This window comes from Hevea brasiliensis, chromosome 18 (genome assembly GCF_030052815.1).
Source record: "Hevea brasiliensis isolate MT/VB/25A 57/8 chromosome 18, ASM3005281v1, whole genome shotgun sequence".
NCBI lineage: Eukaryota > Viridiplantae > Streptophyta > Magnoliopsida > Malpighiales > Euphorbiaceae > Hevea > Hevea brasiliensis.
In genome coordinates this window covers 47,937,259-47,950,360 of record NC_079510.1, presented here as the reverse complement: position 1 = coordinate 47,950,360, position 13,102 = coordinate 47,937,259, and the positions used below count along the sequence as shown (strand labels likewise).

Sequence of the window (13,102 nt, the reverse complement as noted above, 5' to 3'; positions counted from 1 at the left end):
CAAATCATTTTAGACCGTTTGAAACCTTTTTGGAACGTTATACACACTGCTCAAGACAAAATGGCCGTTATTTTGTCTTTTTGTGTGAAGTTGAGCAGCTCTGATCATTTAGCAAACTAATGAAATTTTGGCAACAGCAGTAAACTAGTTAGTAAACTAATGTTTTAGCAAACACATTAGCAAACTAATATTTTAGCAAAGCAGTTAGCAAACTAAGTCAATAGCTACATGTCTCAACTTGTAAAAAAATGATTTAGACCTTAAAAAGAAAAATAAAAAAAATGATTTAGACCTTAAAAAGAAAAATAAGTTCCAATAGCAGTATCCAAGGTCATGATTATAAATCAATTAGAAGATAAAGTTTCATTTTTGAGCTCCATTCGACTAAACTCTCATCTATTCTTTTCACATAAGATCTAAGACTCAATCTCCACCTCTATAAATTTCATACCTTTACTTTGGGTTTTGGTTTTCATAATCTTGTCCTTTTTCATCTTGGATTTGACTTGAGATACCTTTGAGTACTCTTCCTCCTTAGATGCAACTTCAAAAATTCTTTAGGAATAAGGAAAGGAATCTATACATCACTTTAAAGTTGGGTTAGATAGATTCCATTTGAGTTTTGTTATCATCAAAATCAATACTCATTTTGAGCTACACAGGGTCAACAATTTTCTTCCCCGTTTCCTCTGTTTCTTGTTTGGGTTGTGGCTCTGCCACAACATGATAAAAGGGTAGTTTGCTCGCTGTTTGTTAATTATTTGTTTTCGCTGTAGTTATTACTTATGTCAACTCAACTCAACTAAGTTTTTATCCCAAAAATTTTGGAATTGGCTATATGGATTTTCTTTCTCCACTCTAAATGATTTTGGGTTCAATCATCGGAAATGTGTAATACTTTTAGGTCATAATGTACTACTCTCCTCCAAATCAGTTTAGGTCTACCCCTTCTTTTCTTTCTATCCTTTAACCCAATGTGATTTATTTGTCTAACTGGAGTCTTCATATGTTTACGCTTCACATGATCAAACCACCTCAATCTCTCTTCTCTCAACTTATCCTCAATTGGCACCACTCCTACCTTTTCTCTAACACTCTCATTACGGACTTTATCAAGTCTAATATGGCCGCTCATCTACCTTAACATTCTCATCTTCACAACTCTTATCTTAGATACATACGACTTTTCAGTGCCCAACACTCACTGTCATATAACATGACCGGTCCTTTCAACTTATTGGGAATCTTGCGTTCACATAAAACTCCTGTGGCATGTCACCTCTTCAACTATCCGACTTTAATCCTATTATTAACATTCTCCCCACATCCCCCATCTACTTGAAGGATTGAGCCGAGATATTTAAAGTGATTACTTTGGGGCAGTATCGCTCCATCCAAATTAACTCTTTCCCTATCACTAGTTCGGCCTTCACTGAACTTGCAATGCATGTATTCTGTCTTCGTTCTACTTAACTTAAAGCGCTTTGACTCTAGAATACTTCTCCAAAGCTCTAGCTTTTTGTTGACTCCTTCTCGCGTCTTATCTATTAGAACTATATCATCCGCAAATATCATGCACCAAGGGATACTCTTTTGTACATGTTTCATCAATTCATCTAGAACTAATATAAAAAGGTGAGGGCTTATAGTTGAACTTTAGTATAATTCAACTGAGATAGGAAAATTTCTTGTGTCCCCTCCCACTGTGTGCACAATAGTAGTTGCTCGTTCATATATATCTTTCAACACTTATATGTACCTAATAGATACCCTCTTTTGTTCTAACACTCTCCATAAGACATCTCTTGAAATACTATCATAAACCTTCTCTAAATCAATAAAAGCTATGTGTAGATCTTTCTTCACATCTAATGAGAAAGATCGCTTCCATAGTTGAATGACCGGGCATAAAGCTAAATTGATTGGAAGAGATAGAAGTGTCATAACGTAGTCGATGTTCCACAACTCTCTCCCACAACTTCATAATATGGCTCATGAGTTTAAATTTCCTATAGTTTGAGCAACTCTATATGTCTCATTTATTTTTAAGAATATGTATTAAAATACTCCTCCTTTATTTATCGCGCATTTTTTTTTTGAGTTTAAAATCTTATTAAACAATTTAATTAACCATGCCACTCCCATATCTCCTAAATACTTTCACACTTCAATTGATATTCTATCTAGTCCACAAGCTTTACACAGTTTCATTCTCTTAAGTATTTCCTTTACTTCTAAAGATCTAATCCTTCTAGTATAATTTACATTCTTTTCTATTGCTCTGTAATATAATTGGTATGTCAAATTGATACTTAATTTAAGCTGTAATTCCTGGTATGATCAGAAATTAATACAAGATTCTCTCTCCGCTGTTGGAGCTTCTCTCAATTCTCTCTATTCTATTCTCAATCGACTCTTTCTTCTTTTGTCCTATTTCCTTCTCTTTCTATCAACTTCTCATTCTTTTTCTTCAAACACTGGTTAGATCTCAATGAAGTTGGGATCTGATAAAATGAATCAGTATTTTTCCCCCTTCATTTCAGCCATATATAACAGACGAAAATCGTGAAGGTCCATATCTTTATTCCACCTGCATGATGACTCAATAATAGATAAAAACATTTGGGCATTGCAACCATCCTGTCAAGTTGGCATACAAGAAGATAAACAAATCATTCTTTAAATATCTCAGAAATGCAATTAACACCTATTTTCTTGTTTGACTATATAACCAAAGCAAAATCTACGGTCATTTGCACAGTGTTTGACTATGGCCTGTAAGATTGAATTAAGGCCCCACAAAGGTTCATATGTCCTAGAATCAAGGACCAGATGATTTGACATCATAAGTGTCAAAAAAATCTACTTGCGTACCACACAATACTTTCAAACATAATATCAATTAACAAGGAATTGCACTTTCAATTGGCAAGATATACTAGTACACCAATTTCATAATTTGCTGCCAATATCTCGTATCTGATCTTGAACTTGTACCTCAATTGGGAGAAACATCCTTCATATATCCTGAATTCCATTTCTGTCGTCAAATTTTAGTTTCTACATAACATCTGTGCTCTTGTGTCTGTCCACCACATTGCCAAGTGCATTTATTAATGAATTTGGGTTAAATATTATACCAATTTTTGAATCACGAATAGAGTCCACAAAGATCTGCAAAAGACAAACAAAGCAACTCAACATCAAGGTAAATGACCCAAGCAATAATCAAGACTATATCAGAATCCACAATAGAGCACTCAATTATAGCCATGCAAATCACAGCTCATCTGACTCTTAAAGTATGACTATTCCACTATAGACTCATCAGGTTATTATAAAGGCACAAGAAACACTAGCTACAAGGACCGATGTAATTTGTATGTAATGAAAACAACCCTAGAAAAAGTAAAGCTGATACCAGACAAAAGTGTTGTACTGAGGATCCAGAGAGAATTCAGTGCGAAATTTTTCTATTCAATAGCATTTGTTTTGATCACGGTAAAATAAAATCCTGGGAAAAACTTCCAGTATGTTTGACTAGAAATAACAATACCTTCACTTTTCCAATGGATGAAAATACTTTAATATAAATTGTTAAACTTCAAAGATATAATAGCACAGAAATATGTTTGCTTTAGCAAGCTGTGTTTTTCATTTGATACAATTCAAAGAAATGGCAATAGGCAACCATACCACATCAAAGATTCCTTGGGAAGTCGAGCAAGGAACATCTATGGAAATTTCACCTTCTTAGGGCACTAAAAGTGCATCGATATACTGACTTGGCTGCACAGAAACATCAAGTGGAATAAATATCATGTTTCCTTCCATTATCTTCGCTGGTAATTTGTTATCAAAGATGTTTCCGCACATAAAATATTTACTTTGTTTTTAAGGAGGATAATTTAGAAAAATTGAAACGAATGAGTTTCTACACAAAATGCAAAAACCTACAAAAAATAAAAAACTCCTATTATTCTTCTACTGGCAAGAAAATCAGAAAATGACAATATAAACCTCACCAGATTACATCATAAACATGTCTTATTATTTTAGGGGACACACACACAACATGGAAGAACAATCTTACTAAAGAAAATGAACATGTAAGCAATTGGATCTGGTAAAAACTTAAATAGATGAAGCAAATTGCATGTTTTACTAAGAAACACTCTAGCTATAAGCCAATAATGTTAATTTTGATTCATTTTGTTCTTTTTTCTTCTCATAATTTTCGTTTCATTTTTGTTGAATATCATTTAACAAAAATAAACAGGAACAACCATCTTTCATCATGAATAATGTTCATTTCTTCAAAATCAATTTTTACTAATATTTAGTGTTTGGAAACTTTTTCTTAATCTGCAATAATGGTCCAAACTAACGAAATAGCTAAGTGTAGCCTGTCAAGATAAAACTGTCGATGCTAGTGCACAAAATTTATTAGTTCATGTGCTTAATTTTCTATTTATGCGTTAACTTTGTATGTAATAAAATATATTTAAGTGGGCTGACCCTGATTGAAACAAATGATTAAAGTAGAAGCTATAACTGATTATTTCCAAAATACAGTGATACGTGGGCCTATAGATGCAAATCAAGAAAAAGTTTTTGACTTTTTCAGTGATTAACCCTCAAACTTATAAATGCCACCTGTTACCCTAAAACAAAATCACAAATTTGTAAGATCCATTATGCTCTAGAAACTGTATTCAACAGAAGAACATATTTTCAGACGATTCTCATAACTCCATTGAGCATGAGGCATCTTAAACTGTAACTCTATCAATCGACTTACAGAGTTTCCTAGACAATTATGAGTATCTCCATATTTTCTATTTAGAGCATCTGTAATGGTAGTTACAAAGCATGAAGCAGAGAAGCCACTGGTCTCTCGATCATGTGTGCCATTCAGCAAAAGTACCTAACATAGGAGAAAGCAAAGTCAATGGAGTAAAAATATGCTAAGTTCCATACATAGAAGTTAAACATTAAATTTAAATAGTTGTATTGCATGGTCCATCTGGAAACTTCTGTTATTTTCCATGCAAAATAAATTAGCAAGAAACCATCCTCATGCATCAATAACAATATGCCAAAAAACTTGACGGTAACTTGGGACAGGTTCTTGAAGAGATAATTTCCCCAATGCCACGTAATACCTAAATTGAAGTCATAGTTAATGATACTATTTCTATAAAAAAAAAAAACTCCCATTTTTTAGAATTACTGCGAAGAAGTGCCAATTATTCCCAGTTGATCAATATTTGCGCAAATAAGAAGCGTGAATTTCACCTAATATAAATATTATATCACAAAATTGACAAATGCAATAATTAAAGAACTTCAAAAATTATCCCATCTTCTGTAACTTAGCAATTCTCATCATGGTGTGTGACAAAGAGGAGGTAGGTGTAGCATCATGTTCATGGATGGTTAAGAACATTACCAATAATGATGGACAAATGGAAGTAAAGAGGGACCCCATTGCATAAACAATGCAATCCACATTACTCAGTTGGTCCAACACGGATGAGTTAACTGTGGGAAAGACCTAATCAATCAGAAAAATGAAATTATTATGAGTTCTGAATATAAGAAAGCACACAGATGAACAATTGAAATTACTTTCCACAGCATCAATGTATGTCAAATGTAAACGTTACTGGTTTGTTGGCAAATCCACTCAAAGAAAGGACTGATTTTTAAGATAAGTTGAATCATGAAAATCAAAGGCTTAAAATGTTTACCTTACAGGGAGAAAAAAGAAAATGCATACAAACACGTATGTAAAACCATTCCACATCAAAGAGAATAGTATCAGATCTCACAAATAATGTTTCCACATACATGAGGGAGAATCACAGTTCCCATTTGGCTTGCCAAAGATTTAACAACGTTAATATTGACAGAGGAAGAAAATTGGGATTCCTATTTGACCTTTCAAAGAAGTTGTTGAGACCCTGAATTCATTGAAGTTCATGACTCAACAGAAATTAAGTAGAGAATGATGTTTGGTAACTGAGAAAGAGAAATAAAGTGAAGGAAAAATAGGCAGTCAAGATAGAAACAGAGAGAATCTAGAAATAGAAGAGAAGGAGAAAGTTGTGGAAGCTTTTCCGCATTTACTTTGCAAATTGTCAACACCACAATTCTGATATAACTGTTTTTCTTATATTCTCTATCAATTCCAGCTAATAACTACTTAACTCTTAGCTGGAATAACTTTCAACAGTTGCTGACTTAGTTGACTTTCAGTTGCTGCATTTATAACAGAAGTAATGAACATGAGTATACATCATTCCCAGTGGCCAAAAACATATTACTAGATATGAATCTTATTTAAGTAAAAATGTCAGAATAAAGTATCAATGTTTGAGGCTCTAGCAATATGAAATAAGTAATGCGATACAAAGCCACTGGCATAGCTAGCATCACAAGAAGACATAAGAAAGAGCGATGATCAAATGCTAAAATTATCTGTTATTGGCGAAGGAACAAAAAAGATCTATCATTCACCTCATGCAGCGAATTTCCACCCTCACTTGACATGTAGAACACCCTCTTTATTCTGGCAGGAAGTGCTGGAACTGAAGAACATCCCTACCCATAAAACTTTCTTCCCATAAGATTAAGGACTGTGATATGTTAGAATGTTAGAAACAATGTCTAATATAAATGTGCTCGTAAATTGTCAATTAAGTACATTTTTGTATTGAATATTTTTATCAGCAAAGAGCAAAAACTCAAATCAGTATCTCACTACCAAATTTTCTTCAGTACAACACCACAATTGTCATTATGAATGTTCCGGAAAATAGACTCAAGAAATGGAGGTATCAAATGAAATTTATTGCAACTTCACCACAGCAACACCACCGTGACTTCCACACAACAACTGATGTCACCATGCACATAAAACAACTCCCATTATCACCTCAATTGCAACCCCAGCCACCCTCATCATTACTAATTAGCCGCCACAGTTTGAATAATACTTATTTAAATATTCACAAGAAATACAGACATAAAATGCTAAAGGGAAGCTAATAGAATACGGGCAGAGCTTACTGTCATTACAGTAACGCTGGGATACCTTATTGACAGGTGGCATGGTACCATTGGTTGGATGAGAAATTTCATTCTGACCACGTATAACCGTCCCATCCTATATGTAAAATTCACCAGCAGTTATAAAGAAAAAGTCAGAAAATTGAATTCTGGCATTATTCTTGCAAAATTTGGCAGCATAATTACAAGAGTTAATGGTGAACCAAGAAGATATACAACTACTGAACTATATATATACAGTTGCATAAAACATCTCAATGAACTACAATTTACCAAAGCAGGTTATAAGCACAAGGATAAATTTGGGAAAAACATTGGTTCATGTAGGTATGATATATGCTGAACATGTCATGCACAATATAAATTGAAATGTAAACTCGCAGTAATACCCATAATTCACATCCTAATGTACGCCTGTCATTTGTTGAGATCACAGGGAGAACCAAACTTTCTGGTGGAATACCTGAAACTCGTGAAAACAAAAATATTGCAGCATCTAAAGACTGGAAAAATATGCGTGCTCCTGCAAAGAAAAAAAATTACTAATGCTGCAAAAATGTTGGATGTCAGTTAAGCCACAATGACATAAAAAATTTGATTGCATAGTGAAGAAAAAAGAGGAATTCAATTGGCAACAATATCTTTCATATCCTACAGACACCCTTAGTTACTTTTTTGTATGTAATTGCTAAGCCAAATTGGGAAAACCTGAAAAAAAGATTACAAAAAGAAAAGGAAAAAATTGACACCAAAGAAAATGGACATTCAGTTCTACATTTTAACTTGAAGAGGGCACCACGACAATGTGCAAGGCATCCTCATGGTCACAATGAAATTCCACGATTTCTACTTGCATCCAAGAAATCAAAACATTTGACTGTAATGCACACAATCAAATGGATGTAAAGTGTCCACAATGAACTGAAACAAAATCAAAACATCTACAGGCAGAAACTAGGATTTTAAGCTGCCTATGAAGTTGCATGAGATTCTAAAAAATCTGAAATTCATCCATGTGATGCCAACAAGGACTGCTTCAACCTATAATTTCTCCGTGAGATGTTCAGCAAGGACTGGAAAGAAATGTCAATGTGCTGCGCATGTGTGCACAAGCACAGTGAGAGAGAGAGAGAGAGAGAGAGAGAGAATTAAGTGCCACCCTCAGAACCCAAAAGTTGACAGTGCATCAACCTAACCACTCGTATTGGGCATAGAAAGCCTACTCCACCTTTAAAATTCAAGAACTAGATCATTGAAGTTCCAAGTACGTAAAATAATCATATGATGCAACAAATAGGAAGCCTCCTTTATTATTCTCAGATGAGGCAGAAACCTAATAAGATATAAGAAAAATGGAAAAATACCTGCCATTACAAAAGCAAAATGAATCATTGGGCCGATGCAGGATCTGTATTTATAAAAAATTAATGTCATAGTGAGCATCATATCAGTGACCTAATAGAAAGTAAAAGAGAAAAAAACAAAAAGTAAATCATGGTAGTAACATTCAGCAAACTAAAACTACTTGATTTTTCAAATAACAGTTCTCATTTTAAGAAAAAAAAAAATCTTTATTGTATTTCAGAAGAAATAGTGAAACGTAATGGACAACAAGTAACAGTTCAAGATAAGCACAAAAAGATATTTCCTTTTGTAAATAGCAAAATTCAAAGTGTAAAAGTATGGGCCCAGAGTTCTTCAATAACAAAGCTAAAACTCTAGGATGCACGGAAACGGGAGGCGGGAGCGTTTCCCCGTTCTGGAAACGTTTCCTCGCCGGAAACGTTAGGACACGGCGAGGAAACGTCTCCGTGCCGTTTCCGTAATTCCTTGAAATCGTAAACGCGATTCCTTCGCCGGACACGCGTTTCTTTAAAAAAAACAAAAAAAGTCGCACCTCCAGGAAGAAAGGAGAAGGCAAAGAAAAAAAGAAGAAAGAAGAAGAAGAGGAGAAGGAGGAGGAGTACTTGGTGGGGCAGTGTGCCGGCGATGGGAGGTGACTGGTCTCTGCTTCCTTCCCCATCCGATGCTCTGCCAATTAGCCTCCCTTCCCCGATGGCGCTGCTCCTTGCTCTGCTCCTTCCCCGAATCCTAATACCCACGTTATTTCCCATTAGAAAATTTCTTTTAATCATTATTATTATTTTTTATTCAATTTTTATTGTATTAAAACTCTGTACCTTTATTTTTAATATTTTAATATTAATTTTATTATTCTATATATTTATTATTCTAATTATTTATAATTATAAATATATAAATAATCTAATTAATTAATCAATTAATTAATTTTATTTTTTTTAATATTTAAATTTATTATAATTAAGACTTTTAAATTCATATATATATATTATTTATTTATAAATATATCTTTATATTTTTTATATTTATGTATTTTCTCTTGCGTTTTCGTTTTTTAAATCTATTAAAATATAATTTTTTCATATCTGTTTTCACGTTTTTCCGTATCCACATTTCCATTTTCGTGCTACGTAAGCTAAAAGACCCCCACAATTAGTATATGTCACAAAATCAATCGTAAATAACTAAAGCTTGACAATCTGGCCTTATTTTCATAATAGGCTACCTCATTTTGGAAATAAACCAGAAAAGCTCGAATTATTTCTCTGTATGGTTTTGATACACCTCTCCATAAAGGGTGTTCCCCTTCCATGATATCATACCTGTCAAATTCTCAATTCAGCATGCCATTATATAATACCCCTACCATAGTTATATCTAGCAAGTAATGAGAGATTCAGCATAAAAGGCAACCATCCCGCAAGCGGCCCCCTCTCCCCCCCGCCCCCAAACCCAAAAAAAAAAAATAAACACCCACCTTAAGGCCACATTGTAAATTTAACCATCCAAATAAATATTCGATCAAAAGAAAACCTTTATATAAAGTTATATATCTAATCAAATAGGAAGTGGATTTCAAAATTTCATGATACCTTATGTCAAATTTTGCACGCATGCATGTACGTGCAGAAACACACACATAGAGAGAGAGAGAGAGAGAGAGAGAGAGAGAGAATGGTGTCCATAAATAAAACATGTTCTGAAGTTGATAACCTAGAGGATTGTAGCTAACAAGGAAAATGCAAAAAATGTCTTTGGTACTCTGTGAGTGCGTGCGTGTGTTAAAAGAAAGAAAAATCACTGCAGCTTAGTTGGATACATTACCATTCGGATTTGGCTTGAGAGGCATTAAGAGGTAAACGATGACCAAGCAATCTTCGGACTGCAAGAGCCTCGGCTGTACTTTGGTCAGACAATCTTAAACATCTTGACCGAAAGTCTCCAACAGCAGGACCACCTAAAATTTATCCAGCCAGTTAACTTCCATCATATTAAACAATATAGTTCCTTAAAAGTGGGAAGAAACAGTAAATGAAAGTGCAAAATTTTTCTGGGGAAAAAAAGGCTGGGAAGACACGCTTAAGCTTAGCATATTAAAGCATCTCAGAAGGGGCATTTAATCACTAGGCACAGCAATGATTAGCTCAAATTGCTTTAGCACCTCGTGCTTAACCTCCATCCAGGAAGCTAAGAAGCAAACTTCATCAGATAGTTATAACCCAAATATAACTTCAGTCATTAATTTACTTATATCACCTTCTTCTGCAACCAGTAATGTTTTCCCATTACTGATCAAGACCCAAAAAAGAAGAATCCTTTTGTTTATGAAATACACCGAGCACACGAACAATCTCAGCAGTACTGCCTCCATCGTCAGAAACAGGCAAGACATGAGCAACCCGAGTGGTTAACTTCTTAAGCTCTTCCACAATTCCATTAAATGCAGTTCCACCTGCAGTAGCAGCATCAATTAAAGAAATTATTCGCACCAAGACAAAAGAAAAAGCAATTCAATAACCAATTACCTATCTTTGATTACAAATACTATGAGATTGCATAGTACCGAAATTAAACGACACATTCAAGATCAAAAGCAACAGAAAAAAAAAATGGAGAGAGAACAGACCTGAGAAGACAAGAAGAGAAGGGTCGTTGGGCGTTGGGGTTGAGATGGGAGTGGAGCAAGGGCATTGAAGGGAAGCAGCCATGAAGAGTGGTATGGATTTGAGTTTTGAATAGGAAGAGAAGAAGAAGGGAAAATTGGGAGAGTGGAGCAGGCGAGGATTTGCCTTGATTATCAAGGGTCCCAACCAAGTATCCGCCATGTTCCCGCAATTCCTCAGCCTAGCTGCTATAGCGCCCCCAAAATTAAAAATTTTAATATATATATATGATGGATTTATTATATTTTCCCTTCTCGTTTTTTTTTTTTTCATTTCTCTTGTTCCTCTCATTTTTTATATAAAATAAATAAATAATACACTCAATTCAACTAAATTTTTATTCAAAAAATTTGAAGTCAGCTATATGAATTCGCTTTCTCCACTCTAAATGATTTTGGATTAAATCTTCATATAAAATAAATAAATAATATAATAAAAATAAAATTAATAAAATATTTAATTTGACTACTGTTTTTATTTGAAAATTTCAATTTAAGTTTATTTTTAACTATTTATTCAATTAATCCAAAAATATCGGCTTAAGTTTAATTTAATTTAAAAATTAAAATTTATGACTTAAATTTATTATTAATTTTTTTATTTTTAAGTTAAAAATTTTATTTCTGTTAATAAAAATAAAATTGATAAAATATTTAATTTAACTTCAATACTTATTTGAAAAGTTTAATTTAGTTATTTTTAATTTTTTGTTTAAATTAATTTAAAAATTTTAATTTAAACTCAATTTAATTAAAAAATTAAAATTTATAAGTTAAATTTTTATATTTATTTAATTTTTAAATTAAATTGAGCTTAAAATAAAATTTCTAACTAAATTAGATAAAAAATTAAAAATAAATTAAATCGAACACCAAGCTAAATAAAATTTATTCTATTTAATTTTTCTACCTTATTTCACAATTAAAAAAAAAAAAATTAAACAAAGGCTTAACTTTACGTTGAAAGGCAATTCGAACATTGACATGCAATTTTCTTTAATCAACTCCATTTCTTGGTGGGTTAAGCCCTGACTCTTCTCATTTATGTAGTCGCCTCCACCTTATACCAAATTACCAATTCCTACAGAGCCTCCACAATTTTATCTGTGCTTTTCTTGGTCATCACTAATATCAGCGATTCAGCAGCAGAAGAGTCTTTGCTTTAATCTAAGATTGGTAGAGGGAAGTGGTCGACACCGAGAGTACCCGAAGCCGTTCCTTTTGGTTTGAACTCGGCAATCATGTACTTGTTGATGCTTGCAGCAATGTCGTTTTAATGGAGGGGTGGGTCATTGATTGTATGTTTCTTTTACTTGTAAAAATGTCATTTTTTTTCTCGTGTAATTTTAAAATTAATTGTGGTAAGAGAGATTATTAGATGCATCTAATATATATATAAATTTTCTCTGAAAATATGAGTCCAACCTCTTTATAATTATAAAAAACCTATATTATTATATTTAAAGAAGTACTAATTTTTAGTACTCCCGTTGCCTCCAATATTTAGCCTCATGAGAATTTGATGGAGAGACTTGGAATAAACAACTCCCGGTTGATGATTATACGGTGGTTATGGAAAAGTTCTAATCATGGCACAAGTGACTCTGCTTGCAACCACACCATACATGATCTCGACTACCCAATTAATGATAATACTAATGAAGAAGATGAATCCGCCAATGATGATAAAGATGACAAACCCAGTACGTTACACTGGAAAATTACCTTCAGGGGTCAAAAAAGCAAAGGATGTGAGACAATTAAATTTTGCTACAATCATTGCTTAAATTTGGCAGATTACGAAAGATAAAATGAATTTTTTATGAGGCTGCATTTGAATAAGGTAATTTAAGGCCCAAATAGTTGCATTTAGAATTACACTTTTTTTTTTTGGGTTCACCAGAATGACACTTCATTTATGTATCATAAATTCAATTTCAAACAAATTTATATTTGCATCCTCATAACCAGTATTTAATCATGCATCTAATTGATCCCACATAC

General features: G+C 33.3%; 1 pseudogene; it reads right to left on the bottom strand.

Moving 5' to 3' along the window:
• Window positions 1–2,664: 2,664 nt before the first annotated feature.
• Window positions 2,665–11,300, bottom strand: LOC110642903 (uncharacterized protein YNL011C-like; annotated as a pseudogene).
• Between the last annotated feature and the right edge of the window lie 1,802 nt (window positions 11,301–13,102).